Genomic DNA, 16038 nt, shown 5'->3' on the forward strand with positions numbered 1-16038 from the left:
TCCGTAAAGTTTTGGCTTCATTTTAATATATTTGATATCTTGGAAAGCATGTTAAGTGTGTGGCCCATTAGCTCAGTTGGTTAGAGCGTCGTGCTAATAACGCGAAGGTCGTGGGTTCGATCCCCCCATGGGCCATAGGTACTGTTTTTTCTTTGGAAATCCGTAAAGTTTTGGCTTCATTTTAATATATTTGATATCTTGGAAAGCGTAAGAACTGTGTGGCTCATTAGCTCAGTTGGTTAGAGCGTCGTGCTAATAACGCGAAGGTCGTGGGTTCGATCCCCCCATGGGCCATAGGTAGTGTTTTTTCTTTGGAAATCCGTAAAGTTTTGGCTTCATTTTAATATATTTGATATCTTGGAAAGCGTATGAGCTGTGTGGCCCATTAGCTCAGTTGGTTAGAGCGTCGTGCTAATAACGCGAAGGTCGTGGGTTCGATCCCCCCATGGGCCATAGGTACTGTTTTTCTTTTGGAAATCCGTAAAGTTTGGCTTCATTTTAATATATTTGATATCTTGGAAAGCGTATGAACTGTGTGGCCCATTAGCTCAGTTGGTTAGAGCGTCGTGCTAATAACGCGAAGGTCGTGGGTTCGATCCCCCCATGGGCTATAGGTATTGTTTTTTCTTTGGAAATCCGTAAAGTTTTGGCTTCATTTTAATATATTTGATATCTTGGAAAGCATGTTAAGTGTGTGGCCCATTAGCTCAGTTGGTTAGAGCGTCGTGCTAATAACTTGATGGTCGTGGGTTAGATCCCCCCTTGGGCCATAGGTACTGTTTATTCTTTGGAAATCCGTATTGTTTTGGCTTCATTTAAATATATTTGATATCTTGGAAAGCGTGTTAAGAGTGTGGCCCATTAGCTCAGTTGGCTAGAGCGTCGTGCTAATAACGCGAAGATCGTGGATTCGATCCCCCCATGGGCCATAGGTACTGTTTTTTCTTTCGAAATCCGTAAAGTTTTGGCTTCATTTTAATATATATGATATCTTGCGAAGCATGTTAAGTGTGTGGCCCATTAGCTCAGTTAGTTAGAGCGTCGTGCTAAAAACGCGAAGGTCGTGGGTTCGATCCCCCCATGGGCCATAGGTACTGTATTTTCTTTGGAAATCCGTAAAGTTTTGGCTTCATTTTAATATATTTGATATCTTGGAAAGCGTATGAAGTGTATGGCCCATTAGCTCAGTTGGTTAGAGCGTCGTGCTAATAACGCGAAGGTCGTGGGTTCGATCCCCCCATGGGCCATAGGTACTGTTTTTTCTTTGGAAATCCGTAAAGTTTTGGCTTCATTTTAATATATTTGATATCTTGGAAAGCGTATGAGCTGTGTGGCCCATTAGCTCAGTTGGTTAGAGCGTCGTGCTAATAACGCGAAGGTCGTGGGTTCGATCCCCCCATGGGCCATAGGTACTGTTTTTCCTTTGGAAATCCGTAAAGTTTGGCTTCATTTTAATATATTTGATATCTTGGAAAGCGTATGAACTGTGTGGCCCATTAGCTCAGTTGGTTAGAGCGTAGTGCTAATAACGCGAAGTTCGTGGGTTCGATCCCCCCATGGGCTATAGGTACTGATTTTTCTTTGGAAATCCGTAAAGTTTTGGCTTCATTTTAATATATTTGATATCTTGGAAAGCATGTTAAGTGTGTGGCCCATTAGCTCAGTTGGTTAGAGCGCCGTGCTAATAACGCGAAGGTCGTGGGTTCGATCCCCCCATGGGCCATAGGTACTGTTTTTTCTTTGGAAATCCGTAAAGTTTTGGCTTCATTTTAATATATTTGATATCTTGGAAAGCATGTTAAGTGTGTGGCCCATTAGCTCAGTTGGTTAGAGCGTCGTGCTAATAACGCGAAGGTGGTGGGTTCAATCCCCCCATGGGCCATAGGTACTGTTTTTTCTTTGGAAATCCGTAATGTTTTGGCTTCATTTTAATATATTTGATATCTTGGAAAGCATGTTAAGTGTGTGGCCCATTAGCTCAGTTGGTTAGAGCGTCGTGCTAATAACGCGAAGGTCGTGGGTTCGATCCCCCCATGGGCCATATGTACTGTTTTTTCTTTGGAAATCCGTAAAGTTTTGGCTTCATTTTAATATATTTGATATCTTTGAAAGCGTATGAGCTGTGTGGCCCATTAGCTCAGTTGGTTAGAGCGTCGTGCTAATAACGCGAAGGTCGTGGGTTCGATCCCCCCATGGGCCATAGGTACTGTTTTTTCTTTGGAAATCCGTAAAGTTTTGGCTTCATTTTAATATATTTGATATCTTGGAAAGCATGTTAAGTGTGTGGCCCATTAGCTCAGTTGGTTAGAGCGTCGTGCTAATAACGCGAAGGTGGTGGGTTCAATCCCCCCATGGACCATAGGTACTGTTTTTTCTTTGGAAATCCGTAAAGTTTTGGCTTCATTTTAATATATTTGATATCTTGGAAAGCATGGTTCGTGTATGGCCCATTAGCTCAGTTGGTTAGAGCGTCGTGCTAATAACGCGAAGGTCGTGGGTTCGATCCCCCCACGGGCCATAGGTACTGTTTTTTCTTTGGAAATCCGTAAAGTTTTGGCTTCATTTTAATATATTTGATATCTTGGAAAGCGTATGAGCTGTGTGGCCCATTAGCTCAGTTGGTTAGAGCGTCGTGCTAATAACGCGAAGGTCGTGGGTTCGATCCCCCCATGGGCCATAGGTACTGTTTTTCCTTTGGAAATCCGTAAAGTTTGGCTTCATTTTAATATATTTGATATCTTGGAAAGCGTATGAACTGTGTGGCCCATTAGCTCAGTTGGTTAGAGCGTCGTGCTAATAACGCGAAGGTCGTGGGTTCAATCCCCCCATGGGCCATAGGTACTGTTTTTTCTTTGGAAATCCGTAAAGTTTTGGCTTCATTTTAATATTTTCGATATCTTGGAAAGCGTGTGAAGAGTGTGGCCCATTAGCTCAGTTGGTTAGAGCGTCGTGCTAATAACTTGAAGGTCGTGGGTTAGATCCCCCCTTGGGCCATAGGTACTGTTTATTCTTTGGAAATCCGTATTGTTTTGGCTTCATTTAAATATATTTGATATCTTGGAAAGCGTGTTAAGAGTGTGGTCCATTAGCTCAGTTGGCTAGAGCGTCGTGCTAATAACGCGAAGATCGTGGATTCGATCCCCCATGGGCCATAGGTACTGTTTTTCTTTGGAAATCCGTATAGTTTTGGCTTCATTTTAATATATATGATATCTTGGGAAGCATGTTAAGTGTGTGGCCCATTAGCTCAGTTGGTTAGAGCGTCGTGCTAATAACGCGAAGGTCGTGGGTTCGATCCCCCCATGGGCCATAGGTACTGTTTTTTCTTTGGAAATCCGTAAAGTTTTGGCTTCATTTTAATATATTTGATATCTTGGAAAGCGTATGAACTGTATGGCCCATTAGCTCAGTTGGTTAGAGCGTCGTGCTAATAACGCGAAGGTCGTGGGTTCGATCCCCCCATGGGCCATAGGTGCTGTTTTTTCTTTGGAAATCCGTAAAGTTTTGGCTTCATTTTAATATATTTGATATCTTGGAAAGCGTATGAGCTGTGTGGCCCATTAGCTCAGTTGGTTAGAGCGTCGTGCTAATAACGCGAAGGTCGTGGGTTCGATCCCCCCATGGGCCATAGGTACTGTTTTTCCTTTGGAAATCCGTAAAGTTTGGCTTCATTTTAATATATTTGATATCTTGGAAAGCGTATGAACTGTGTGGCCCATTAGCTCAGTTGGTTAGAGCGTCGTGCTAATAACGCGAAGGTCGTGGGTTCGATCCCCCCATGGGCTATAGGTACTGTTTTTTCTTTGGAAATCCGTAAAGTTTTGGCTTCATTTTAATATATTTGATATCTTGGAAAGCATGTTAAGTGTGTGGCCCATTAGCTCAGTTGGTTAGAGCGTCGTGCTAATAACTTGATGGTCGTGGGTTAGATCCCCCCTTGGGCCATAGGTACTGTTTATTCTTTGGAAATCCGTATTGTTTTGGCTTCATTTAAATATATTTGATATCTTGGAAAGCGTGTTAAGAGTGTGGCCCATTAGCTCAGTTGGCTAGAGCGTCGTGCTAATAACGCGAAGATCGTGGATTCGATCCCCCCATGGGCCATAGGTACTGTTTTTTCTTTCGAAATCCGTAAAGTTTTGGCTTCATTTTAATATATATGATATCTTGGGAAGCAAGTTAAGTGTGTGGCCCATTAGCTCAGTTAGTTAGAGCGTCGTGCTAATAACGCGAAGGTCGTGGGTTCGATCCCCCCATGGGCCATAGGTACTGTTTTTTCTTTGGAAATCCGTAAAGTTTTGGCTTCATTTTAATATATTTGATATCTTGGAAAGCGTATGAACTGTATGGCCCATTAGCTCAGTTGGTTAGAGCGTCGTGCTAATAACGCGAAGGTCGTGGGTTCGATCCCCCCATGGGCCATAGGTGCTGTTTTTTCTTTGGAAATCCGTAAAGTTTTGGCTTCATTTTAATATATTTGATATCTTGGAAAGCGTATGAGCTGTGTGGCCCATTAGCTCAGTTGGTTAGAGCGTCGTGCTAATAACGCGAAGGTCGTGGGTTCGATCCCCCCATGGGCCATAGGTACTGTTTTTCCTTTGGAAATCCGTAAAGTTTGGCTTCATTTTAATATATTTGATATCTTGGAAAGCGTATGAACTGTGTGGCCCATTAGCTCAGTTGGTTAGAGCGTCGTGCTAATAACGCGAAGGTCGTGGGTTCGATCCCCCCATGGGCTATAGGTATTGTTTTTTCTTTGGAAATCCGTAAAGTTTTGGCTTCATTTTAATATATTTGATATCTTGGAAAGCATGTTAAGTGTGTGGCCCATTAGCTCAGTTGGTTAGAGCGTCGTGCTAATAACTTGATGGTCGTGGGTTAGATCCCCCCCTTGGGCCATAGGTACTGTTTATTGTTTGGAAATCCGTATTGTTTTGGCTTCATTTAAATATATTTGATATCTTGGAAAGCGTGTTAAGAGTGTGGCCCATTAGCTCAGTTGGCTAGAGCGTCGTGCTAATAACGCGAAGATCGTGGATTCGATCCCCCCATGGGCCATAGGTACTGTTTTTTCTTTCGAAATCCGTAAAGTTTTGGCTTCATTTTAATATATATGATATCTTGGGAAGCAAGTTAAGTGTGTGGCCCATTAGCTCAGTTAGTTAGAGCGTCGTGCTAATAACGCGAAGGTCGTGGGTTCGATCCCCCCATGGGCCATAGGTACTGTTTTTTCTTTGGAAATCCGTAAAGTTTTGGCTTCATTTTAATATATTTGATATCTTGGAAAGCGTTTGAAGTGTATGGCCCATTAGCTCAGTTGGTTAGAGCGTCGTGCTAATAACGCGAAGGTCGTGGGTTCGATCCCCCCATGGGCCATAGGTACTGTTTTTTCTTTGGAAATCCGTAAAGTTTTGGCTTCATTTTAATATATTTGATATCTTGGAAAGCGTATGAGCTGTGTGGCCCATTAGCTCAGTTGGTTAGAGCGTCGTGCTAATAACGCGAAGGTCGTGGGTTCGATCCCCCCATGTGCCATAGGTACTGTTTTTTCTTTGGAAATCCGTAAAGTTTTGGCTTCATTTTAATATATTTGATATCTTGGAAAGCATGTTAAGTGTGTGGCCCGTTAGCTCAGTTGGTTGGAGCGTCGTGCTAATAACTTGATGGTCGTGGGTTAGATCCCCCCTTGGGCCATAGGTACTGTTTATTGTTTGGAAATCCGTATTGTTTTGGCTTCATTTAAATATATTTGATATCTTGGAAAGCGTGTTAAGAGTGTGGCCCATTAGCTCAGTTGGCTAGAGCGTCGTGCTAATAACGCGAAGATCGTGGATTCGATCCCCCCATGGGCCATAGGTACTGTTTTTTCTTTCGAAATCCGTAAAGTTTTGGCTTCATTTTAATATATTTGATATCTTGGAAAGCGTATGAAGTGTATGGCCCATTAGCTCAGTTGGTTAGAGCGTCGTGCTAATAACGCGAAGGTCGTGGGTTCGATACCCCCATGGGCCATAGGTACTGTTTTTTCTTTGGAAATCCGTAAAGTTTTGGCTTCATTTAAATATATTTGATATCTTGGAAAGCGTGTTAAGAGTGTGGCCCATTAGCTCAGTTGGTTAGAGCGTCGTGCTAATAACGCGAAGGTCGTGGGTTCGATCCCCCCATGGGCCATAGGTACTGTTTTTTCTTTGGAAATCCGTAAAGTTTTGGCTTCATTTTAATATATTTGATATCTTGGAAAGCATGTTAAGTGTGTGGCCCATTAGCTCAGTTGGTTAGAGCCTCGTGCTAATAACGCGAAGGGGGTGGGTTCAATCCCCCCATGGGCCATAGGTACTGTTTTTTCTTTGGAAATCCGTAAAGTTTTGGCTTCATTTTAATATATTTGATATCTTGGAAAGCATGGTTCGTGTGTGGCCCATTAGCTCAGTTGGTTAGAGCGTCGTGCTAATAACGCGAAGGTCGTGGGTTCAATCCCCCCATGGGCCATAGGTACTGTTTTTTCTTTGGAAATCCGTAAAGTTTTGGCTTCATTTTAATATTTTCGATATCTTGGAAAGCGTGTGAAGAGTGTGGCCCATTAGCTCAGTTGGTTAGAGCGTCGTGCTAATAACTTGAAGGTCGTGGGTTAGATCCCCCTTGGGCCATAGGTACTGTTTATTCTTTGGAAATCCGTATTGTTTTGGCTTCATTTAAATATATTTGATATCTTGGAAAGCGTGTTAAGAGTGTGGTCCATTAGCTCAGTTGGCTAGAGCGTCGTGCTAATAACGCGAAGATCGTGGATTCGATCCCCCATGGGCCATAGGTACTGTTTTTTCTTTGGAAATCCGTAAAGTTTTGGCTTCATTTTAATATATATGATATCTTGGGAAGCATGTTAAGTGTGTGGCCCATTAGCTCAGTTGGTTAGAGCGTCGTGCTAATAACGCGAAGGTCGTGGGTTCGATCCCCCCATGGGCCATAGGTACTGTTTTTCCTTTGGAAATCCGTAAAGTTTGGCTTCATTTTAATATATTTGATATCTTGGAAAGCGTATGAACTGTGTGGCCCATTAGCTCAGTTGGTTAGAGCGTCGTGCTAATAACGCGAAGGTCGTGGGTTCGATCCCCCCATGGGCTATAGGTATTGTTTTTTCTTTGGAAATCCGTAAAGTTTTGGCTTCATTTTAATATATTTGATATCTTGGAAAGCATGTTAAGTGTGTGGCCCATTAGCTCAGTTGGTTAGAGCGTCGTGCTAATAACTTGATGGTCGTGGGTTAGATCCCCCCTTGGGCCATAGGTACTGTTTATTGTTTGGAAATCCGTATTGTTTTGGCTTCATTTAAATATATTTGATATCTTGGAAAGCGTGTTAAGAGTGTGGCCCATTAGCTCAGTTGGCTAGAGCGTCGTGCTAATAACGCGAAGATCGTGGATTCGATCCCCCCATGGGCCATAGGTACTGTTTTTTCTTTCGAAATCCGTAAAGTTTTGGCTTCATTTTAATATATATGATATCTTGGGAAGCAAGTTAAGTGTGTGGCCCATTAGCTCAGTTAGTTAGAGCGTCGTGCTAATAACGCGAAGGTCGTGGGCTCGATCCCCCCATGGGCCATAGGTACTGTTTTTTCTTTGGAAATCCGTAAAGTTTTGGCTTCATTTTAATATATTTGATATCTTGGAAAGCGTATGAAGTGTATGGCCCATTAGCTCAGTTGGTTAGAGCGTCGTGCTAATAACGCGAAGGTCGTGGGTTCGATCCCCCCATGGGCCATAGGTACTGTTTTTTCTTTGGAAATCCGTAAAGTTTTGGCTTCATTTTAATATATTTGATATCTTGGAAAGCGTATGAGCTGTGTGGCCCATTAGCTCAGTTGGTTAGAGCGTCGTGCTAATAACGCGAAGGTCGTGGGTTCGATCCCCCCATGGGCCATAGGTACTGTTTTTTCTTTGGAAATCCGTAAAGTTTTGGCTTCATTTTAATATATTTGATATCTTGGAAAGCATGTTAAGTGTGTGGCCCATTAGCTCAGTTGGTTAGAGCGTCGTGCTAATAACGCGAAGGGGGTGGGTTCGATCCCCCCATGGGCCATATGTACTGTTTTTTCTTTGGAAATCCGTAAAGTTTTGGCTTCATTTTAATATATTTGATATCTTGGAAAGCATGTTAAGTGTGTGGCCCGTAAGCTCAGTTGGTTAGAGCGTCGTGCTAAAAACGCGAAGGTCGTGGGTTCGATCCCCCCATGGGCCATAGGTGCTGTTTTTTCTTTGGAAATCCGTAAAGTTTTGGCTTCATTTTAATATATTTGATATCTTGGAAAGCGTATGAACTGTATGGCCCATTAGCTCAGTTGGTTAGAGCGTCGTGCTAATAACGCGAAGGTCGTGGGTTCGATCCCCCCATGGGCCATAGGTGCTGTTTTTTCTTTGGAAATCCGTAAAGTTTTGGCTTCATTTTAATATATTTGATATCTTGGAAAGCGTATGAGCTGTGTGGCCCATTAGCTCAGTTGGTTAGAGCGTCGTGCTAATAACGCGAAGGTCGTGGGTTCGATCCACCCATGGGCCATAGGTACTGTTTTTCCTTTGGAAATCCGTAAAGTTTGGCTTCATTTTAATATATTTGATATCTTGGAAAGCGTATGAACTGTGTGGCCCATTAGCTCAGTTGGTTAGAGCGTCGTGCTAATAACGCGAAGGTCGTGGGTTCGATCCCCCCATGGGCTATAGGTATTGTTTTTTCTTTGGAAATCCGTAAAGTTTTGGCTTCATTTTAATATATTTGATATCTTGGAAAGCATGTTCAGTGTGTGGCCCATTAGCTCAGTTGGTTAGAGCGTCGTGCTAATAACTTGATGGTCGTGGGTTAGATCCCCCCTTGGGCCATAGGTACTGTTTATTGTTTGGAAATCCGTATTGTTTTGGCTTCATTTAAATATATTTGATATCTTGGAAAGCGTGTTAAGAGTGTGGCCCATTAGCTCAGTTGGCTAGAGCGTCGTGCTAATAACGCGAAGATCGTGGATTCGATCCCCCCATGGGCCATAGGTACTGTTTTTTCTTTCGAAATCCGTAAAGTTTTGGCTTCATTTTAATATATATGATATCTTGGGAAGCAAGTTAAGTGTGTGGCCCATTAGCTCAGTTAGTTAGAGCGTCGTGCTAATAACGTGAAGGTCGTGGGTTCGATCCCCCCATGGGCCATAGGTACTGTTTTTTCTTTGGAAATCCGTAAAGTTTTGGCTTCATTTTAATATATTTGATATCTTGGAAAGCGTATGAGCTGTGTGGCCCATTAGCTCAGTTGGTTAGAGCGTCGTGCTAATAACGCGAAGGTCGTGGGTTCGATCCCCCCATGGGCCATAGGTACTGTTTTTTCTTAGGAAATCCGTAAAGTTTTGGGTTCATTTTAATATATTTGATATCTTGGAAAGCATGTTAAGTGTGTGGCCCATTAGCTCAGTTGGTTAGAGCGTCGTGCTAATAACGCGAAGGGGGTGGGTTCGATCCCCCCATGGGCCATATGTACTGTTTTTTCTTTGGAAATCCGTAAAGTTTTGGCTTCATTTTAATATATTTGATATCTTGGAAAGCATGTTAAGTGTGTGGCCCGTAAGCTCAGTTGGTTAGAGCGTCGTGCTAAAAACGCGAAGGTCGTGGGTTCAATCCCCCATGGGCCATAGGTACTGTTTTTTCTTTGGAAATCCGTAAAGTTTTGGCTTCATTTTAATATTTTCGATATCTTGTAAAGCGTGTGAAGAGTGTGGCCCATTAGCTCAGTTGGCTAGAGCGTCGTGCTAATAACGCGAAGGTCGTGGATTCGATCCCCCCATGGGCCATAGGTACTGTTTTTTCTTTGGAAATCCGTAAAGTTTTAGCTTCATTTTAATATATTTGATTTCTTGGAAAGCGTGTTAAGAGTGTGGTCCATTAGCTCAGTTGGCTAGAGCGTCGTGCTAATAACGCGAAGGTCGTGGGTTCGATCCCCCCTTGGGCCATAGGTACTGTTTATTCTTTGGAAATCCGTATTGTTTTGGCTTCATTTAAATATATTTGATATCTTGGAAAGCGTGTTAAGAGTGTGGCCCATTAGCTCAGTTGGCTAGAGCGTCGTGCTAATAACGCGAAGGTCGTGGGTTCGATCCCCCCATGGGCCATAGGTACTGTTTTTCCTTTGGAAATCCGTAAAGTTTGGCTTCATTTTAATATATTTGATATCTTGGAAAGCGTATGAACTGTGTGGCCCATTAGCTCAGCTGGTTAGAGCGTCTTGCTAATAACGCGAAGGTCGTGGGTTCGATCCCCCCATGGGCTATAGGTACTGATTTTCTTTGGAAATCCGTAAAGTTTTGGCTTCATTTTAATATATTTGATATCTTGGAAAGCGTGTTAAGTGTGTGGCCCATTAGCTCAGTTGGTTAGAGCGCCCTGCTAATAACGCGAAGGTCGTGGGTTCGATCCCCCCATGGGCCATAGGTACTGTTTTTTCTTTGGAAATCCGTAAAGTTTTGGCTTCATTTTAATATATTTGATATCTTGGAAAGCGTATGAACTGTGTGGCCCATTAGCTCAGTTGGTTAGAGCGTCGTGCTAATAACGCGAAGGTCGTGGGTTCAATCCCCCCATGGGCCATAGGTACTGTTTTTTCTTTGGAAATCCGTAAAGTTTTGGCTTCATTTTAATATTTTCGATATCTTGGAAAGCGTGTGAAGAGTGTGGCCCATTAGCTCAGTTGGTTAGAGCGTCGTGCTAATAACTTGAAGGTCGTGGGTTAGATCCCCCTTGGGCCATAGGTACTGTTTATTCTTTGGAAATCCGTATTGTTTTGGCTTCATTTAAATATATTTGATATCTTGGAAAGCGTGTTAAGAGTGTGGTCCATTAGCTCAGTTGGCTAGAGCGTCGTGCTAATAACGCGAAGATCGTGGATTCGATCCCCCATGGGCCATAGGTACTGTTTTTTCTTTGGAAATCCGTAAAGTTTTGGCTTCATTTTAATATATATGATATCTTGGGAAGCATGTTAAGTGTGTGGCCCATTAGCTCAGTTGGTTAGAGCGTCGTGCTAATAACGCGAAGGTCGTGGGTTCGATCCCCCCATGGGCCATAGGTACTGTTTTTCCTTTGGAAATCCGTAAAGTTTGGCTTCATTTTAATATATTTGATATCTTGGAAAGCGTATGAACTGTGTGGCCCATTAGCTCAGTTGGTTAGAGCGTCGTGCTAATAACGCGAAGGTCGTGGGTTCGATCCCCCCATGGGCTATAGGTATTGTTTTTTCTTTGGAAATCCGTAAAGTTTTGGCTTCATTTTAATATATTTGATATCTTGGAAAGCATGTTAAGTGTGTGGCCCATTAGCTCAGTTGGTTAGAGCGTCGTGCTAATAACTTGATGGTCGTGGGTTAGATCCCCCCTTGGGCCATAGGTACTGTTTATTGTTTGGAAATCCGTATTGTTTTGGCTTCATTTAAATATATTTGATATCTTGGAAAGCGTGTTAAGAGTGTGGCCCATTAGCTCAGTTGGCTAGAGCGTCGTGCTAATAACGCGAAGATCGTGGATTCGATCCCCCCATGGGCCATAGGTACTGTTTTTTCTTTCGAAATCCGTAAAGTTTTGGCTTCATTTTAATATATATGATATCTTGGGAAGCAAGTTAAGTGTGTGGCCCATTAGCTCAGTTAGTTAGAGCGTCGTGCTAATAACGCGAAGGTCGTGGGTTCGATCCCCCCATGGGCCATAGGTACTGTTTTTTCTTTGGAAATCCGTAAAGTTTTGGCTTCATTTTAATATATTTGATATCTTGGAAAGCGTATGAAGTGTATGGCCCATTAGCTCAGTTGGTTAGAGCGTCGTGCTAATAACGCGAAGGTCGTGGGTTCGATCCCCCCATGGGCCATAGGTACTGTTTTTTCTTTGGAAATCCGTAAAGTTTTGGCTTCATTTTAATATATTTGATATCTTGGAAAGCGTATGAGCTGTGTGGCCCATTAGCTCAGTTGGTTAGAGCGTCGTGCTAATAACGCGAAGGTCGTGGGTTCGATCCCCCCATGGGCCATAGGTACTGTTTTTTCTTTGGAAATCCGTAAAGTTTTGGCTTCATTTTAATATATTTGATATCTTGGAAAGCATGTTAAGTGTGTGGCCCATTAGCTCAGTTGGTTAGAGCGTCGTGCTAATAACGCGAAGGGGGTGGGTTCGATCCCCCCATGGGCCATAGGTACTGTTTTTTCTTTCGAAATCCGTAAAGTTTTGGCTTCATTTTAATATATATGATATCTTGGGAAGCAAGTTAAGTGTGTGGCCCATTAGCTCAGTTAGTTAGAGCGTCGTGCTAATAACGCGAAGGTCGTGGGTTCGATCCCCCCATGGGCCATAGGTACTGTTTTTTCTTTGGAAATCCGTAAAGTTTTGGCTTCATTTTAATATATTTGATATCTTGGAAAGCGTATGAAGTGTATGGCCCATTAGCTCAGTTGGTTAGAGCGTCGTGCTAATAACGCGAAGGTCGTGGGTTCGATCCCCCCATGGGCCATAGGTACTGTTTTTTCTTTGGAAATCCGTAAAGTTTTGGCTTCATTTTAATATATTTGATATCTTGGAAAGCGTATGAGCTGTGTGGCCCATTAGCTCAGTTGGTTAGAGCGTCGTGCTAATAACGCGAAGGTCGTGGGTTCGATCCCCCCATGGGCCATAGGTACTGTTTTTTCTTTGGAAATCCGTAAAGTTTTGGCTTCATTTTAATATATTTGATATCTTGGAAAGCATGTTAAGTGTGTGGCCCATTAGCTCAGTTGGTTAGAGCGTCGTGCTAATAACGCGAAGGGGGTGGGTTCGATCCCCCCATGGGCCATATGTACTGTTTTTTCTTTGGAAATCCGTAAAGTTTTGGCTTCATTTTAATATATTTGATATCTTGGAAAGCATGTTAAGTGTGTGGCCCGTAAGCTCAGTTGGTTAGAGCGTCGTGCTAAAAACGCGAAGGTCGTGGGTTCGATCCCCCCATGGGCCATAGGTGCTGTTTTTTCTTTGGAAATCCGTAAAGTTTTGGCTTCATTTTAATATATTTGATATCTTGGAAAGCGTATGAACTGTATGGCCCATTAGCTCAGTTGGTTAGAGCGTCGTGCTAATAACGCGAAGGTCGTGGGTTCGATCCCCCCATGGGCCATAGGTGCTGTTTTTTCTTTGGAAATCCGTAAAGTTTTGGCTTCATTTTAATATATTTGATATCTTGGAAAGCGTATGAGCTGTGTGGCCCATTAGCTCAGTTGGTTAGAGCGTCGTGCAAATAACGCGAAGGTCGTGGGTTCGATCCACCCATGGGCCATAGGTACTGTTTTTCCTTTGGAAATCCGTAAAGTTTGGCTTCATTTTAATATATTTGATATCTTGGAAAGCGTATGAACTGTGTGGCCCATTAGCTCAGTTGGTTAGAGCGTCGTGCTAATAACGCGAAGGTCGTGGGTTCGATCCCCCCATGGGCTATAGGTATTGTTTTTTCTTTGGAAATCCGTAAAGTTTTGGCTTCATTTTAATATATTTGATATCTTGGAAAGCATGTTCAGTGTGTGGCCCATTAGCTCAGTTGGTTAGAGCGTCGTGCTAATAACTTGATGGTCGTGGGTTAGATCCCCCCTTGGGCCATAGGTACTGTTTATTGTTTGGAAATCCGTATTGTTTTGGCTTCATTTAAATATATTTGATATCTTGGAAAGCGTGTTAAGAGTGTGGCCCATTAGCTCAGTTGGCTAGAGCGTCGTGCTAATAACGCGAAGATCGTGGATTCGATCCCCCCATGGGCCATAGGTACTGTTTTTTCTTTCGAAATCCGTAAAGTTTTGGCTTCATTTTAATATATATGATATCTTGGGAAGCAAGTTAAGTGTGTGGCCCATTAGCTCAGTTAGTTAGAGCGTCGTGCTAATAACGTGAAGGTCGTGGGTTCGATCCCCCCATGGGCCATAGGTACTGTTTTTTCTTTGGAAATCCGTAAAGTTTTGGCTTCATTTTAATATATTTGATATCTTGGAAAGCGTATGAGCTGTGTGGCCCATTAGCTCAGTTGGTTAGAGCGTCGTGCTAATAACGCGAAGGTCGTGGGTTCGATCCCCCCATGGGCCATAGGTACTGTTTTTTCTTAGGAAATCCGTAAAGTTTTGGCTTCATTTTAATATATTTGATATCTTGGAAAGCATGTTAAGTGTGTGGCCCATTAGCTCAGTTGGTTAGAGCGTCGTGCTAATAACGCGAAGGGGGTGGGTTCGATCCCCCCATGGGCCATATGTACTGTTTTTTCTTTGGAAATCCGTAAAGTTTTGGCTTCATTTTAATATATTTGATATCTTGGAAAGCATGTTAAGTGTGTGGCCCGTAAGCTCAGTTGGTTAGAGCGTCGTGCTAAAAACGCGAAGGTCGTGGGTTCAATCCCCCCATGGGCCATAGGTACTGTTTTTTCTTTGGAAATCCGTAAAGTTTTGGCTTCATTTTAATTTTATTTCGATATCTTGTAAAGCGTGTGAAGAGTGTGGCCCATTAGCTCAGTTGGCTAGAGCGTCGTGCTAATAACGCGAAGGTCGTGGATTCGATCCCCCCATGGGCCATAGGTACTGTTTTTTCTTTGGAAATCCGTAAAGTTTTAGCTTCATTTTAATATATTTGATTTCTTGGAAAGCGTGTTAAGAGTGTGGTCCATTAGCTCAGTTGGCTAGAGCGTCGTGCTAATAACGCGAAGGTCGTGGGTTCGATCCCCCCTTGGGCCATAGGTACTGTTTATTCTTTGGAAATCCGTATTGTTTTGGCTTCATTTAAATATATTTGATATCTTGGAAAGCGTGTTAAGAGTGTGGCCCATTAGCTCAGTTGGCTAGAGCGTCGTGCTAATAACGCGAAGGTCGTGGGTTCGATCCCCCCATGGGCCATAGGTACTGTTTTTCCTTTGGAAATCCGTAAAGTTTGGCTTCATTTTAATATATTTGATATCTTGGAAAGCGTATGAACTGTGTGGCCCATTAGCTCAGCTGGTTAGAGCGTCTTGCTAATAACGCGAAGGTCGTGGGTTCGATCCCCCCATGGGCTATAGGTACTGATTTTCTTTGGAAATCCGTAAAGTTTTGGCTTCATTTTAATATATTTGATATCTTGGAAAGCGTGTTAAGTGTGTGGCCCATTAGCTCAGTTGGTTAGAGCGCCCTGCTAATAACGCGAAGGTCGTGGGTTCGATCCCCCCATGGGCCATAGGTACTGTTTTTTCTTTGGAAATCCGTAAAGTTTTGGCTTCATTTTAATATATTTGATATCTTGGAAAGCATGTTAAGTGTGTGGCCCATTAGCTCAGTTGGTTAGAGCGTCGTGCTAATAACGCGAAGGTGGTGGGTTCAATCCCCCCATGGGCCATAGGTACTGTTTTTTCTTTGGAAATCCGTAAAGTTTTGGCTTCATTTTAATATATTTGATATCTTGGAAAGCATGTTAAGTGTGTGGCCCATTAGCTCAGTTGGTTAGAGCGTCGTGCTAATAACGCGAAGGTCGTGGGTTCGATCCCCCCATGGGCCATATGTACTGTTTTTTCTTTGGAAATCCGTAAAGTTTTGGCTTCATTTTAATATATTTGATATCTTGGAAAGCATGTTAAGTGTGTGGCCCGTAAGCTCAGTTGGTTAGAGCGTCGTGCTAAAAACGCGAAGGTCGTGGGTTCAATCCCCCCATGGGCCATAGGTACTGTTTTTTCTTTGGAAATCCGTAAAGTTTTGGCTTCATTTTAATATTTTCGATATCTTGTAAAGCGTGTTAAGAGTGTGGCCCATTAGCTCAGTTGGCTAGAGCGTCGTGCTAATAACGCGAAGGTCGTGGATTCGATCCCCCCATGGGCCATAGGTACTGTTTTTTCTTTGGAAATCCGTAAAGTTTTGGCTTCATTTTAATATATTTGATATCTTGGAAAGCGTATGAACTGTGTTGCCCATTAGCTCAGTTGGTTAGAGCGTCGTGCTAATAACGCGAAGGTCGTGGGTTCGATCCCCCCATTGGCCATAGGTACTGTTTTTTCTTTG

General features: G+C 42.9%; 94 non-coding genes across 94 annotated transcripts; all 94 read left to right on the top strand.

Annotated features, from left to right (window-relative positions):
• The first annotated feature begins 61 nt into the window (after positions 1–61).
• TRNAI-AAU (transfer RNA isoleucine (anticodon AAU)) lies at positions 62–135 on the top strand. Its single transcript has one exon. It is a non-coding gene; the product is annotated as a tRNA-Ile (tRNA).
• Positions 136–220: 85 nt separating this feature from the next.
• On the top strand, positions 221–294 carry TRNAI-AAU (transfer RNA isoleucine (anticodon AAU)). Its single transcript has one exon. It is a non-coding gene; the product is annotated as a tRNA-Ile (tRNA).
• Positions 295–379: 85 nt separating this feature from the next.
• Positions 380–453, top strand: TRNAI-AAU (transfer RNA isoleucine (anticodon AAU)). The gene has a single exon. It is a non-coding gene; the product is annotated as a tRNA-Ile (tRNA).
• An 84-nt stretch (positions 454–537) lies between these two features.
• TRNAI-AAU (transfer RNA isoleucine (anticodon AAU)) lies at positions 538–611 on the top strand. Its single transcript has one exon. It is a non-coding gene; the product is annotated as a tRNA-Ile (tRNA).
• An 85-nt stretch (positions 612–696) lies between these two features.
• On the top strand, positions 697–770 carry TRNAI-AAU (transfer RNA isoleucine (anticodon AAU)). Its single transcript has one exon. It is a non-coding gene; the product is annotated as a tRNA-Ile (tRNA).
• An 85-nt stretch (positions 771–855) lies between these two features.
• TRNAI-AAU (transfer RNA isoleucine (anticodon AAU)) lies at positions 856–929 on the top strand. Its single transcript has one exon. It is a non-coding gene; the product is annotated as a tRNA-Ile (tRNA).
• An 85-nt stretch (positions 930–1014) lies between these two features.
• TRNAF-AAA (transfer RNA phenylalanine (anticodon AAA)) lies at positions 1015–1088 on the top strand. Its single transcript has one exon. It is a non-coding gene; the product is annotated as a tRNA-Phe (tRNA).
• An 85-nt stretch (positions 1089–1173) lies between these two features.
• TRNAI-AAU (transfer RNA isoleucine (anticodon AAU)) lies at positions 1174–1247 on the top strand. Its single transcript has one exon. It is a non-coding gene; the product is annotated as a tRNA-Ile (tRNA).
• Positions 1248–1332: 85 nt separating this feature from the next.
• On the top strand, positions 1333–1406 carry TRNAI-AAU (transfer RNA isoleucine (anticodon AAU)). Its single transcript has one exon. It is a non-coding gene; the product is annotated as a tRNA-Ile (tRNA).
• Positions 1407–1490: 84 nt separating this feature from the next.
• Positions 1491–1564, top strand: TRNAI-AAU (transfer RNA isoleucine (anticodon AAU)). The gene has a single exon. It is a non-coding gene; the product is annotated as a tRNA-Ile (tRNA).
• Positions 1565–1649: 85 nt separating this feature from the next.
• TRNAI-AAU (transfer RNA isoleucine (anticodon AAU)) lies at positions 1650–1723 on the top strand. Its single transcript has one exon. It is a non-coding gene; the product is annotated as a tRNA-Ile (tRNA).
• Positions 1724–1808: 85 nt separating this feature from the next.
• Positions 1809–1882, top strand: TRNAI-AAU (transfer RNA isoleucine (anticodon AAU)). Its single transcript has one exon. It is a non-coding gene; the product is annotated as a tRNA-Ile (tRNA).
• An 85-nt stretch (positions 1883–1967) lies between these two features.
• Positions 1968–2041, top strand: TRNAI-AAU (transfer RNA isoleucine (anticodon AAU)). The gene has a single exon. It is a non-coding gene; the product is annotated as a tRNA-Ile (tRNA).
• An 85-nt stretch (positions 2042–2126) lies between these two features.
• On the top strand, positions 2127–2200 carry TRNAI-AAU (transfer RNA isoleucine (anticodon AAU)). Its single transcript has one exon. It is a non-coding gene; the product is annotated as a tRNA-Ile (tRNA).
• An 85-nt stretch (positions 2201–2285) lies between these two features.
• TRNAI-AAU (transfer RNA isoleucine (anticodon AAU)) lies at positions 2286–2359 on the top strand. The gene has a single exon. It is a non-coding gene; the product is annotated as a tRNA-Ile (tRNA).
• Positions 2360–2444: 85 nt separating this feature from the next.
• Positions 2445–2518, top strand: TRNAI-AAU (transfer RNA isoleucine (anticodon AAU)). The gene has a single exon. It is a non-coding gene; the product is annotated as a tRNA-Ile (tRNA).
• An 85-nt stretch (positions 2519–2603) lies between these two features.
• Positions 2604–2677, top strand: TRNAI-AAU (transfer RNA isoleucine (anticodon AAU)). Its single transcript has one exon. It is a non-coding gene; the product is annotated as a tRNA-Ile (tRNA).
• An 84-nt stretch (positions 2678–2761) lies between these two features.
• On the top strand, positions 2762–2835 carry TRNAI-AAU (transfer RNA isoleucine (anticodon AAU)). The gene has a single exon. It is a non-coding gene; the product is annotated as a tRNA-Ile (tRNA).
• An 85-nt stretch (positions 2836–2920) lies between these two features.
• On the top strand, positions 2921–2994 carry TRNAI-AAU (transfer RNA isoleucine (anticodon AAU)). Its single transcript has one exon. It is a non-coding gene; the product is annotated as a tRNA-Ile (tRNA).
• A 242-nt stretch (positions 2995–3236) lies between these two features.
• Positions 3237–3310, top strand: TRNAI-AAU (transfer RNA isoleucine (anticodon AAU)). The gene has a single exon. It is a non-coding gene; the product is annotated as a tRNA-Ile (tRNA).
• An 85-nt stretch (positions 3311–3395) lies between these two features.
• On the top strand, positions 3396–3469 carry TRNAI-AAU (transfer RNA isoleucine (anticodon AAU)). The gene has a single exon. It is a non-coding gene; the product is annotated as a tRNA-Ile (tRNA).
• An 85-nt stretch (positions 3470–3554) lies between these two features.
• On the top strand, positions 3555–3628 carry TRNAI-AAU (transfer RNA isoleucine (anticodon AAU)). The gene has a single exon. It is a non-coding gene; the product is annotated as a tRNA-Ile (tRNA).
• Positions 3629–3712: 84 nt separating this feature from the next.
• Positions 3713–3786, top strand: TRNAI-AAU (transfer RNA isoleucine (anticodon AAU)). The gene has a single exon. It is a non-coding gene; the product is annotated as a tRNA-Ile (tRNA).
• An 85-nt stretch (positions 3787–3871) lies between these two features.
• TRNAI-AAU (transfer RNA isoleucine (anticodon AAU)) lies at positions 3872–3945 on the top strand. The gene has a single exon. It is a non-coding gene; the product is annotated as a tRNA-Ile (tRNA).
• Positions 3946–4030: 85 nt separating this feature from the next.
• Positions 4031–4104, top strand: TRNAI-AAU (transfer RNA isoleucine (anticodon AAU)). Its single transcript has one exon. It is a non-coding gene; the product is annotated as a tRNA-Ile (tRNA).
• Positions 4105–4189: 85 nt separating this feature from the next.
• On the top strand, positions 4190–4263 carry TRNAI-AAU (transfer RNA isoleucine (anticodon AAU)). The gene has a single exon. It is a non-coding gene; the product is annotated as a tRNA-Ile (tRNA).
• An 85-nt stretch (positions 4264–4348) lies between these two features.
• On the top strand, positions 4349–4422 carry TRNAI-AAU (transfer RNA isoleucine (anticodon AAU)). The gene has a single exon. It is a non-coding gene; the product is annotated as a tRNA-Ile (tRNA).
• Positions 4423–4507: 85 nt separating this feature from the next.
• Positions 4508–4581, top strand: TRNAI-AAU (transfer RNA isoleucine (anticodon AAU)). The gene has a single exon. It is a non-coding gene; the product is annotated as a tRNA-Ile (tRNA).
• Positions 4582–4665: 84 nt separating this feature from the next.
• Positions 4666–4739, top strand: TRNAI-AAU (transfer RNA isoleucine (anticodon AAU)). Its single transcript has one exon. It is a non-coding gene; the product is annotated as a tRNA-Ile (tRNA).
• A 245-nt stretch (positions 4740–4984) lies between these two features.
• On the top strand, positions 4985–5058 carry TRNAI-AAU (transfer RNA isoleucine (anticodon AAU)). Its single transcript has one exon. It is a non-coding gene; the product is annotated as a tRNA-Ile (tRNA).
• Positions 5059–5143: 85 nt separating this feature from the next.
• On the top strand, positions 5144–5217 carry TRNAI-AAU (transfer RNA isoleucine (anticodon AAU)). The gene has a single exon. It is a non-coding gene; the product is annotated as a tRNA-Ile (tRNA).
• An 85-nt stretch (positions 5218–5302) lies between these two features.
• Positions 5303–5376, top strand: TRNAI-AAU (transfer RNA isoleucine (anticodon AAU)). The gene has a single exon. It is a non-coding gene; the product is annotated as a tRNA-Ile (tRNA).
• Positions 5377–5461: 85 nt separating this feature from the next.
• Positions 5462–5535, top strand: TRNAI-AAU (transfer RNA isoleucine (anticodon AAU)). The gene has a single exon. It is a non-coding gene; the product is annotated as a tRNA-Ile (tRNA).
• A 244-nt stretch (positions 5536–5779) lies between these two features.
• Positions 5780–5853, top strand: TRNAI-AAU (transfer RNA isoleucine (anticodon AAU)). Its single transcript has one exon. It is a non-coding gene; the product is annotated as a tRNA-Ile (tRNA).
• An 85-nt stretch (positions 5854–5938) lies between these two features.
• TRNAI-AAU (transfer RNA isoleucine (anticodon AAU)) lies at positions 5939–6012 on the top strand. Its single transcript has one exon. It is a non-coding gene; the product is annotated as a tRNA-Ile (tRNA).
• Positions 6013–6097: 85 nt separating this feature from the next.
• Positions 6098–6171, top strand: TRNAI-AAU (transfer RNA isoleucine (anticodon AAU)). Its single transcript has one exon. It is a non-coding gene; the product is annotated as a tRNA-Ile (tRNA).
• An 85-nt stretch (positions 6172–6256) lies between these two features.
• On the top strand, positions 6257–6330 carry TRNAI-AAU (transfer RNA isoleucine (anticodon AAU)). The gene has a single exon. It is a non-coding gene; the product is annotated as a tRNA-Ile (tRNA).
• An 85-nt stretch (positions 6331–6415) lies between these two features.
• Positions 6416–6489, top strand: TRNAI-AAU (transfer RNA isoleucine (anticodon AAU)). Its single transcript has one exon. It is a non-coding gene; the product is annotated as a tRNA-Ile (tRNA).
• A 401-nt stretch (positions 6490–6890) lies between these two features.
• Positions 6891–6964, top strand: TRNAI-AAU (transfer RNA isoleucine (anticodon AAU)). The gene has a single exon. It is a non-coding gene; the product is annotated as a tRNA-Ile (tRNA).
• Positions 6965–7048: 84 nt separating this feature from the next.
• Positions 7049–7122, top strand: TRNAI-AAU (transfer RNA isoleucine (anticodon AAU)). Its single transcript has one exon. It is a non-coding gene; the product is annotated as a tRNA-Ile (tRNA).
• Positions 7123–7207: 85 nt separating this feature from the next.
• Positions 7208–7281, top strand: TRNAI-AAU (transfer RNA isoleucine (anticodon AAU)). The gene has a single exon. It is a non-coding gene; the product is annotated as a tRNA-Ile (tRNA).
• Positions 7282–7366: 85 nt separating this feature from the next.
• TRNAI-AAU (transfer RNA isoleucine (anticodon AAU)) lies at positions 7367–7440 on the top strand. The gene has a single exon. It is a non-coding gene; the product is annotated as a tRNA-Ile (tRNA).
• An 85-nt stretch (positions 7441–7525) lies between these two features.
• Positions 7526–7599, top strand: TRNAI-AAU (transfer RNA isoleucine (anticodon AAU)). The gene has a single exon. It is a non-coding gene; the product is annotated as a tRNA-Ile (tRNA).
• Positions 7600–7684: 85 nt separating this feature from the next.
• Positions 7685–7758, top strand: TRNAI-AAU (transfer RNA isoleucine (anticodon AAU)). The gene has a single exon. It is a non-coding gene; the product is annotated as a tRNA-Ile (tRNA).
• An 85-nt stretch (positions 7759–7843) lies between these two features.
• On the top strand, positions 7844–7917 carry TRNAI-AAU (transfer RNA isoleucine (anticodon AAU)). The gene has a single exon. It is a non-coding gene; the product is annotated as a tRNA-Ile (tRNA).
• An 85-nt stretch (positions 7918–8002) lies between these two features.
• TRNAI-AAU (transfer RNA isoleucine (anticodon AAU)) lies at positions 8003–8076 on the top strand. The gene has a single exon. It is a non-coding gene; the product is annotated as a tRNA-Ile (tRNA).
• An 85-nt stretch (positions 8077–8161) lies between these two features.
• On the top strand, positions 8162–8235 carry TRNAF-AAA (transfer RNA phenylalanine (anticodon AAA)). The gene has a single exon. It is a non-coding gene; the product is annotated as a tRNA-Phe (tRNA).
• An 85-nt stretch (positions 8236–8320) lies between these two features.
• On the top strand, positions 8321–8394 carry TRNAI-AAU (transfer RNA isoleucine (anticodon AAU)). The gene has a single exon. It is a non-coding gene; the product is annotated as a tRNA-Ile (tRNA).
• An 85-nt stretch (positions 8395–8479) lies between these two features.
• Positions 8480–8553, top strand: TRNAI-AAU (transfer RNA isoleucine (anticodon AAU)). The gene has a single exon. It is a non-coding gene; the product is annotated as a tRNA-Ile (tRNA).
• An 84-nt stretch (positions 8554–8637) lies between these two features.
• TRNAI-AAU (transfer RNA isoleucine (anticodon AAU)) lies at positions 8638–8711 on the top strand. Its single transcript has one exon. It is a non-coding gene; the product is annotated as a tRNA-Ile (tRNA).
• Positions 8712–8796: 85 nt separating this feature from the next.
• On the top strand, positions 8797–8870 carry TRNAI-AAU (transfer RNA isoleucine (anticodon AAU)). Its single transcript has one exon. It is a non-coding gene; the product is annotated as a tRNA-Ile (tRNA).
• An 85-nt stretch (positions 8871–8955) lies between these two features.
• TRNAI-AAU (transfer RNA isoleucine (anticodon AAU)) lies at positions 8956–9029 on the top strand. Its single transcript has one exon. It is a non-coding gene; the product is annotated as a tRNA-Ile (tRNA).
• Positions 9030–9114: 85 nt separating this feature from the next.
• TRNAI-AAU (transfer RNA isoleucine (anticodon AAU)) lies at positions 9115–9188 on the top strand. The gene has a single exon. It is a non-coding gene; the product is annotated as a tRNA-Ile (tRNA).
• An 85-nt stretch (positions 9189–9273) lies between these two features.
• TRNAI-AAU (transfer RNA isoleucine (anticodon AAU)) lies at positions 9274–9347 on the top strand. The gene has a single exon. It is a non-coding gene; the product is annotated as a tRNA-Ile (tRNA).
• An 85-nt stretch (positions 9348–9432) lies between these two features.
• On the top strand, positions 9433–9506 carry TRNAI-AAU (transfer RNA isoleucine (anticodon AAU)). Its single transcript has one exon. It is a non-coding gene; the product is annotated as a tRNA-Ile (tRNA).
• Positions 9507–9591: 85 nt separating this feature from the next.
• On the top strand, positions 9592–9664 carry TRNAF-AAA (transfer RNA phenylalanine (anticodon AAA)). Its single transcript has one exon. It is a non-coding gene; the product is annotated as a tRNA-Phe (tRNA).
• An 85-nt stretch (positions 9665–9749) lies between these two features.
• Positions 9750–9823, top strand: TRNAI-AAU (transfer RNA isoleucine (anticodon AAU)). Its single transcript has one exon. It is a non-coding gene; the product is annotated as a tRNA-Ile (tRNA).
• Positions 9824–9908: 85 nt separating this feature from the next.
• On the top strand, positions 9909–9982 carry TRNAI-AAU (transfer RNA isoleucine (anticodon AAU)). The gene has a single exon. It is a non-coding gene; the product is annotated as a tRNA-Ile (tRNA).
• An 85-nt stretch (positions 9983–10067) lies between these two features.
• On the top strand, positions 10068–10141 carry TRNAI-AAU (transfer RNA isoleucine (anticodon AAU)). Its single transcript has one exon. It is a non-coding gene; the product is annotated as a tRNA-Ile (tRNA).
• Positions 10142–10225: 84 nt separating this feature from the next.
• Positions 10226–10299, top strand: TRNAI-AAU (transfer RNA isoleucine (anticodon AAU)). The gene has a single exon. It is a non-coding gene; the product is annotated as a tRNA-Ile (tRNA).
• An 84-nt stretch (positions 10300–10383) lies between these two features.
• TRNAI-AAU (transfer RNA isoleucine (anticodon AAU)) lies at positions 10384–10457 on the top strand. The gene has a single exon. It is a non-coding gene; the product is annotated as a tRNA-Ile (tRNA).
• Positions 10458–10542: 85 nt separating this feature from the next.
• Positions 10543–10616, top strand: TRNAI-AAU (transfer RNA isoleucine (anticodon AAU)). Its single transcript has one exon. It is a non-coding gene; the product is annotated as a tRNA-Ile (tRNA).
• Positions 10617–11017: 401 nt separating this feature from the next.
• Positions 11018–11091, top strand: TRNAI-AAU (transfer RNA isoleucine (anticodon AAU)). The gene has a single exon. It is a non-coding gene; the product is annotated as a tRNA-Ile (tRNA).
• Positions 11092–11175: 84 nt separating this feature from the next.
• On the top strand, positions 11176–11249 carry TRNAI-AAU (transfer RNA isoleucine (anticodon AAU)). The gene has a single exon. It is a non-coding gene; the product is annotated as a tRNA-Ile (tRNA).
• An 85-nt stretch (positions 11250–11334) lies between these two features.
• Positions 11335–11408, top strand: TRNAI-AAU (transfer RNA isoleucine (anticodon AAU)). Its single transcript has one exon. It is a non-coding gene; the product is annotated as a tRNA-Ile (tRNA).
• An 85-nt stretch (positions 11409–11493) lies between these two features.
• Positions 11494–11567, top strand: TRNAI-AAU (transfer RNA isoleucine (anticodon AAU)). Its single transcript has one exon. It is a non-coding gene; the product is annotated as a tRNA-Ile (tRNA).
• An 85-nt stretch (positions 11568–11652) lies between these two features.
• TRNAI-AAU (transfer RNA isoleucine (anticodon AAU)) lies at positions 11653–11726 on the top strand. The gene has a single exon. It is a non-coding gene; the product is annotated as a tRNA-Ile (tRNA).
• An 85-nt stretch (positions 11727–11811) lies between these two features.
• TRNAI-AAU (transfer RNA isoleucine (anticodon AAU)) lies at positions 11812–11885 on the top strand. The gene has a single exon. It is a non-coding gene; the product is annotated as a tRNA-Ile (tRNA).
• An 85-nt stretch (positions 11886–11970) lies between these two features.
• TRNAI-AAU (transfer RNA isoleucine (anticodon AAU)) lies at positions 11971–12044 on the top strand. The gene has a single exon. It is a non-coding gene; the product is annotated as a tRNA-Ile (tRNA).
• Positions 12045–12129: 85 nt separating this feature from the next.
• Positions 12130–12203, top strand: TRNAI-AAU (transfer RNA isoleucine (anticodon AAU)). The gene has a single exon. It is a non-coding gene; the product is annotated as a tRNA-Ile (tRNA).
• An 85-nt stretch (positions 12204–12288) lies between these two features.
• Positions 12289–12362, top strand: TRNAI-AAU (transfer RNA isoleucine (anticodon AAU)). Its single transcript has one exon. It is a non-coding gene; the product is annotated as a tRNA-Ile (tRNA).
• An 85-nt stretch (positions 12363–12447) lies between these two features.
• On the top strand, positions 12448–12521 carry TRNAI-AAU (transfer RNA isoleucine (anticodon AAU)). Its single transcript has one exon. It is a non-coding gene; the product is annotated as a tRNA-Ile (tRNA).
• An 85-nt stretch (positions 12522–12606) lies between these two features.
• Positions 12607–12680, top strand: TRNAI-AAU (transfer RNA isoleucine (anticodon AAU)). Its single transcript has one exon. It is a non-coding gene; the product is annotated as a tRNA-Ile (tRNA).
• An 85-nt stretch (positions 12681–12765) lies between these two features.
• On the top strand, positions 12766–12839 carry TRNAI-AAU (transfer RNA isoleucine (anticodon AAU)). The gene has a single exon. It is a non-coding gene; the product is annotated as a tRNA-Ile (tRNA).
• Positions 12840–12924: 85 nt separating this feature from the next.
• TRNAF-AAA (transfer RNA phenylalanine (anticodon AAA)) lies at positions 12925–12998 on the top strand. Its single transcript has one exon. It is a non-coding gene; the product is annotated as a tRNA-Phe (tRNA).
• Positions 12999–13083: 85 nt separating this feature from the next.
• Positions 13084–13157, top strand: TRNAI-AAU (transfer RNA isoleucine (anticodon AAU)). The gene has a single exon. It is a non-coding gene; the product is annotated as a tRNA-Ile (tRNA).
• An 85-nt stretch (positions 13158–13242) lies between these two features.
• Positions 13243–13316, top strand: TRNAI-AAU (transfer RNA isoleucine (anticodon AAU)). Its single transcript has one exon. It is a non-coding gene; the product is annotated as a tRNA-Ile (tRNA).
• An 84-nt stretch (positions 13317–13400) lies between these two features.
• On the top strand, positions 13401–13474 carry TRNAI-AAU (transfer RNA isoleucine (anticodon AAU)). Its single transcript has one exon. It is a non-coding gene; the product is annotated as a tRNA-Ile (tRNA).
• An 85-nt stretch (positions 13475–13559) lies between these two features.
• Positions 13560–13633, top strand: TRNAI-AAU (transfer RNA isoleucine (anticodon AAU)). The gene has a single exon. It is a non-coding gene; the product is annotated as a tRNA-Ile (tRNA).
• An 85-nt stretch (positions 13634–13718) lies between these two features.
• TRNAI-AAU (transfer RNA isoleucine (anticodon AAU)) lies at positions 13719–13792 on the top strand. The gene has a single exon. It is a non-coding gene; the product is annotated as a tRNA-Ile (tRNA).
• Positions 13793–13877: 85 nt separating this feature from the next.
• Positions 13878–13951, top strand: TRNAI-AAU (transfer RNA isoleucine (anticodon AAU)). The gene has a single exon. It is a non-coding gene; the product is annotated as a tRNA-Ile (tRNA).
• Positions 13952–14036: 85 nt separating this feature from the next.
• On the top strand, positions 14037–14110 carry TRNAI-AAU (transfer RNA isoleucine (anticodon AAU)). Its single transcript has one exon. It is a non-coding gene; the product is annotated as a tRNA-Ile (tRNA).
• Positions 14111–14195: 85 nt separating this feature from the next.
• TRNAI-AAU (transfer RNA isoleucine (anticodon AAU)) lies at positions 14196–14269 on the top strand. Its single transcript has one exon. It is a non-coding gene; the product is annotated as a tRNA-Ile (tRNA).
• Positions 14270–14354: 85 nt separating this feature from the next.
• TRNAF-AAA (transfer RNA phenylalanine (anticodon AAA)) lies at positions 14355–14428 on the top strand. The gene has a single exon. It is a non-coding gene; the product is annotated as a tRNA-Phe (tRNA).
• An 87-nt stretch (positions 14429–14515) lies between these two features.
• TRNAI-AAU (transfer RNA isoleucine (anticodon AAU)) lies at positions 14516–14589 on the top strand. The gene has a single exon. It is a non-coding gene; the product is annotated as a tRNA-Ile (tRNA).
• An 85-nt stretch (positions 14590–14674) lies between these two features.
• On the top strand, positions 14675–14748 carry TRNAI-AAU (transfer RNA isoleucine (anticodon AAU)). Its single transcript has one exon. It is a non-coding gene; the product is annotated as a tRNA-Ile (tRNA).
• Positions 14749–14833: 85 nt separating this feature from the next.
• TRNAI-AAU (transfer RNA isoleucine (anticodon AAU)) lies at positions 14834–14907 on the top strand. Its single transcript has one exon. It is a non-coding gene; the product is annotated as a tRNA-Ile (tRNA).
• Positions 14908–14991: 84 nt separating this feature from the next.
• Positions 14992–15065, top strand: TRNAI-AAU (transfer RNA isoleucine (anticodon AAU)). The gene has a single exon. It is a non-coding gene; the product is annotated as a tRNA-Ile (tRNA).
• Positions 15066–15149: 84 nt separating this feature from the next.
• Positions 15150–15223, top strand: TRNAI-AAU (transfer RNA isoleucine (anticodon AAU)). The gene has a single exon. It is a non-coding gene; the product is annotated as a tRNA-Ile (tRNA).
• Positions 15224–15308: 85 nt separating this feature from the next.
• Positions 15309–15382, top strand: TRNAI-AAU (transfer RNA isoleucine (anticodon AAU)). Its single transcript has one exon. It is a non-coding gene; the product is annotated as a tRNA-Ile (tRNA).
• An 85-nt stretch (positions 15383–15467) lies between these two features.
• On the top strand, positions 15468–15541 carry TRNAI-AAU (transfer RNA isoleucine (anticodon AAU)). The gene has a single exon. It is a non-coding gene; the product is annotated as a tRNA-Ile (tRNA).
• Positions 15542–15626: 85 nt separating this feature from the next.
• Positions 15627–15700, top strand: TRNAF-AAA (transfer RNA phenylalanine (anticodon AAA)). Its single transcript has one exon. It is a non-coding gene; the product is annotated as a tRNA-Phe (tRNA).
• Positions 15701–15785: 85 nt separating this feature from the next.
• Positions 15786–15859, top strand: TRNAI-AAU (transfer RNA isoleucine (anticodon AAU)). Its single transcript has one exon. It is a non-coding gene; the product is annotated as a tRNA-Ile (tRNA).
• An 85-nt stretch (positions 15860–15944) lies between these two features.
• TRNAI-AAU (transfer RNA isoleucine (anticodon AAU)) lies at positions 15945–16018 on the top strand. The gene has a single exon. It is a non-coding gene; the product is annotated as a tRNA-Ile (tRNA).
• The last annotated feature ends 20 nt before the right edge of the window (positions 16019–16038 follow it).

Source organism: Phalangium opilio, unplaced genomic scaffold (genome assembly GCF_054372755.1).
Source record: "Phalangium opilio isolate 3A_F unplaced genomic scaffold, DU_Popi_V2 ptg000011l_1, whole genome shotgun sequence".
Lineage (NCBI taxonomy): Eukaryota > Metazoa > Arthropoda > Arachnida > Opiliones > Phalangiidae > Phalangium > Phalangium opilio.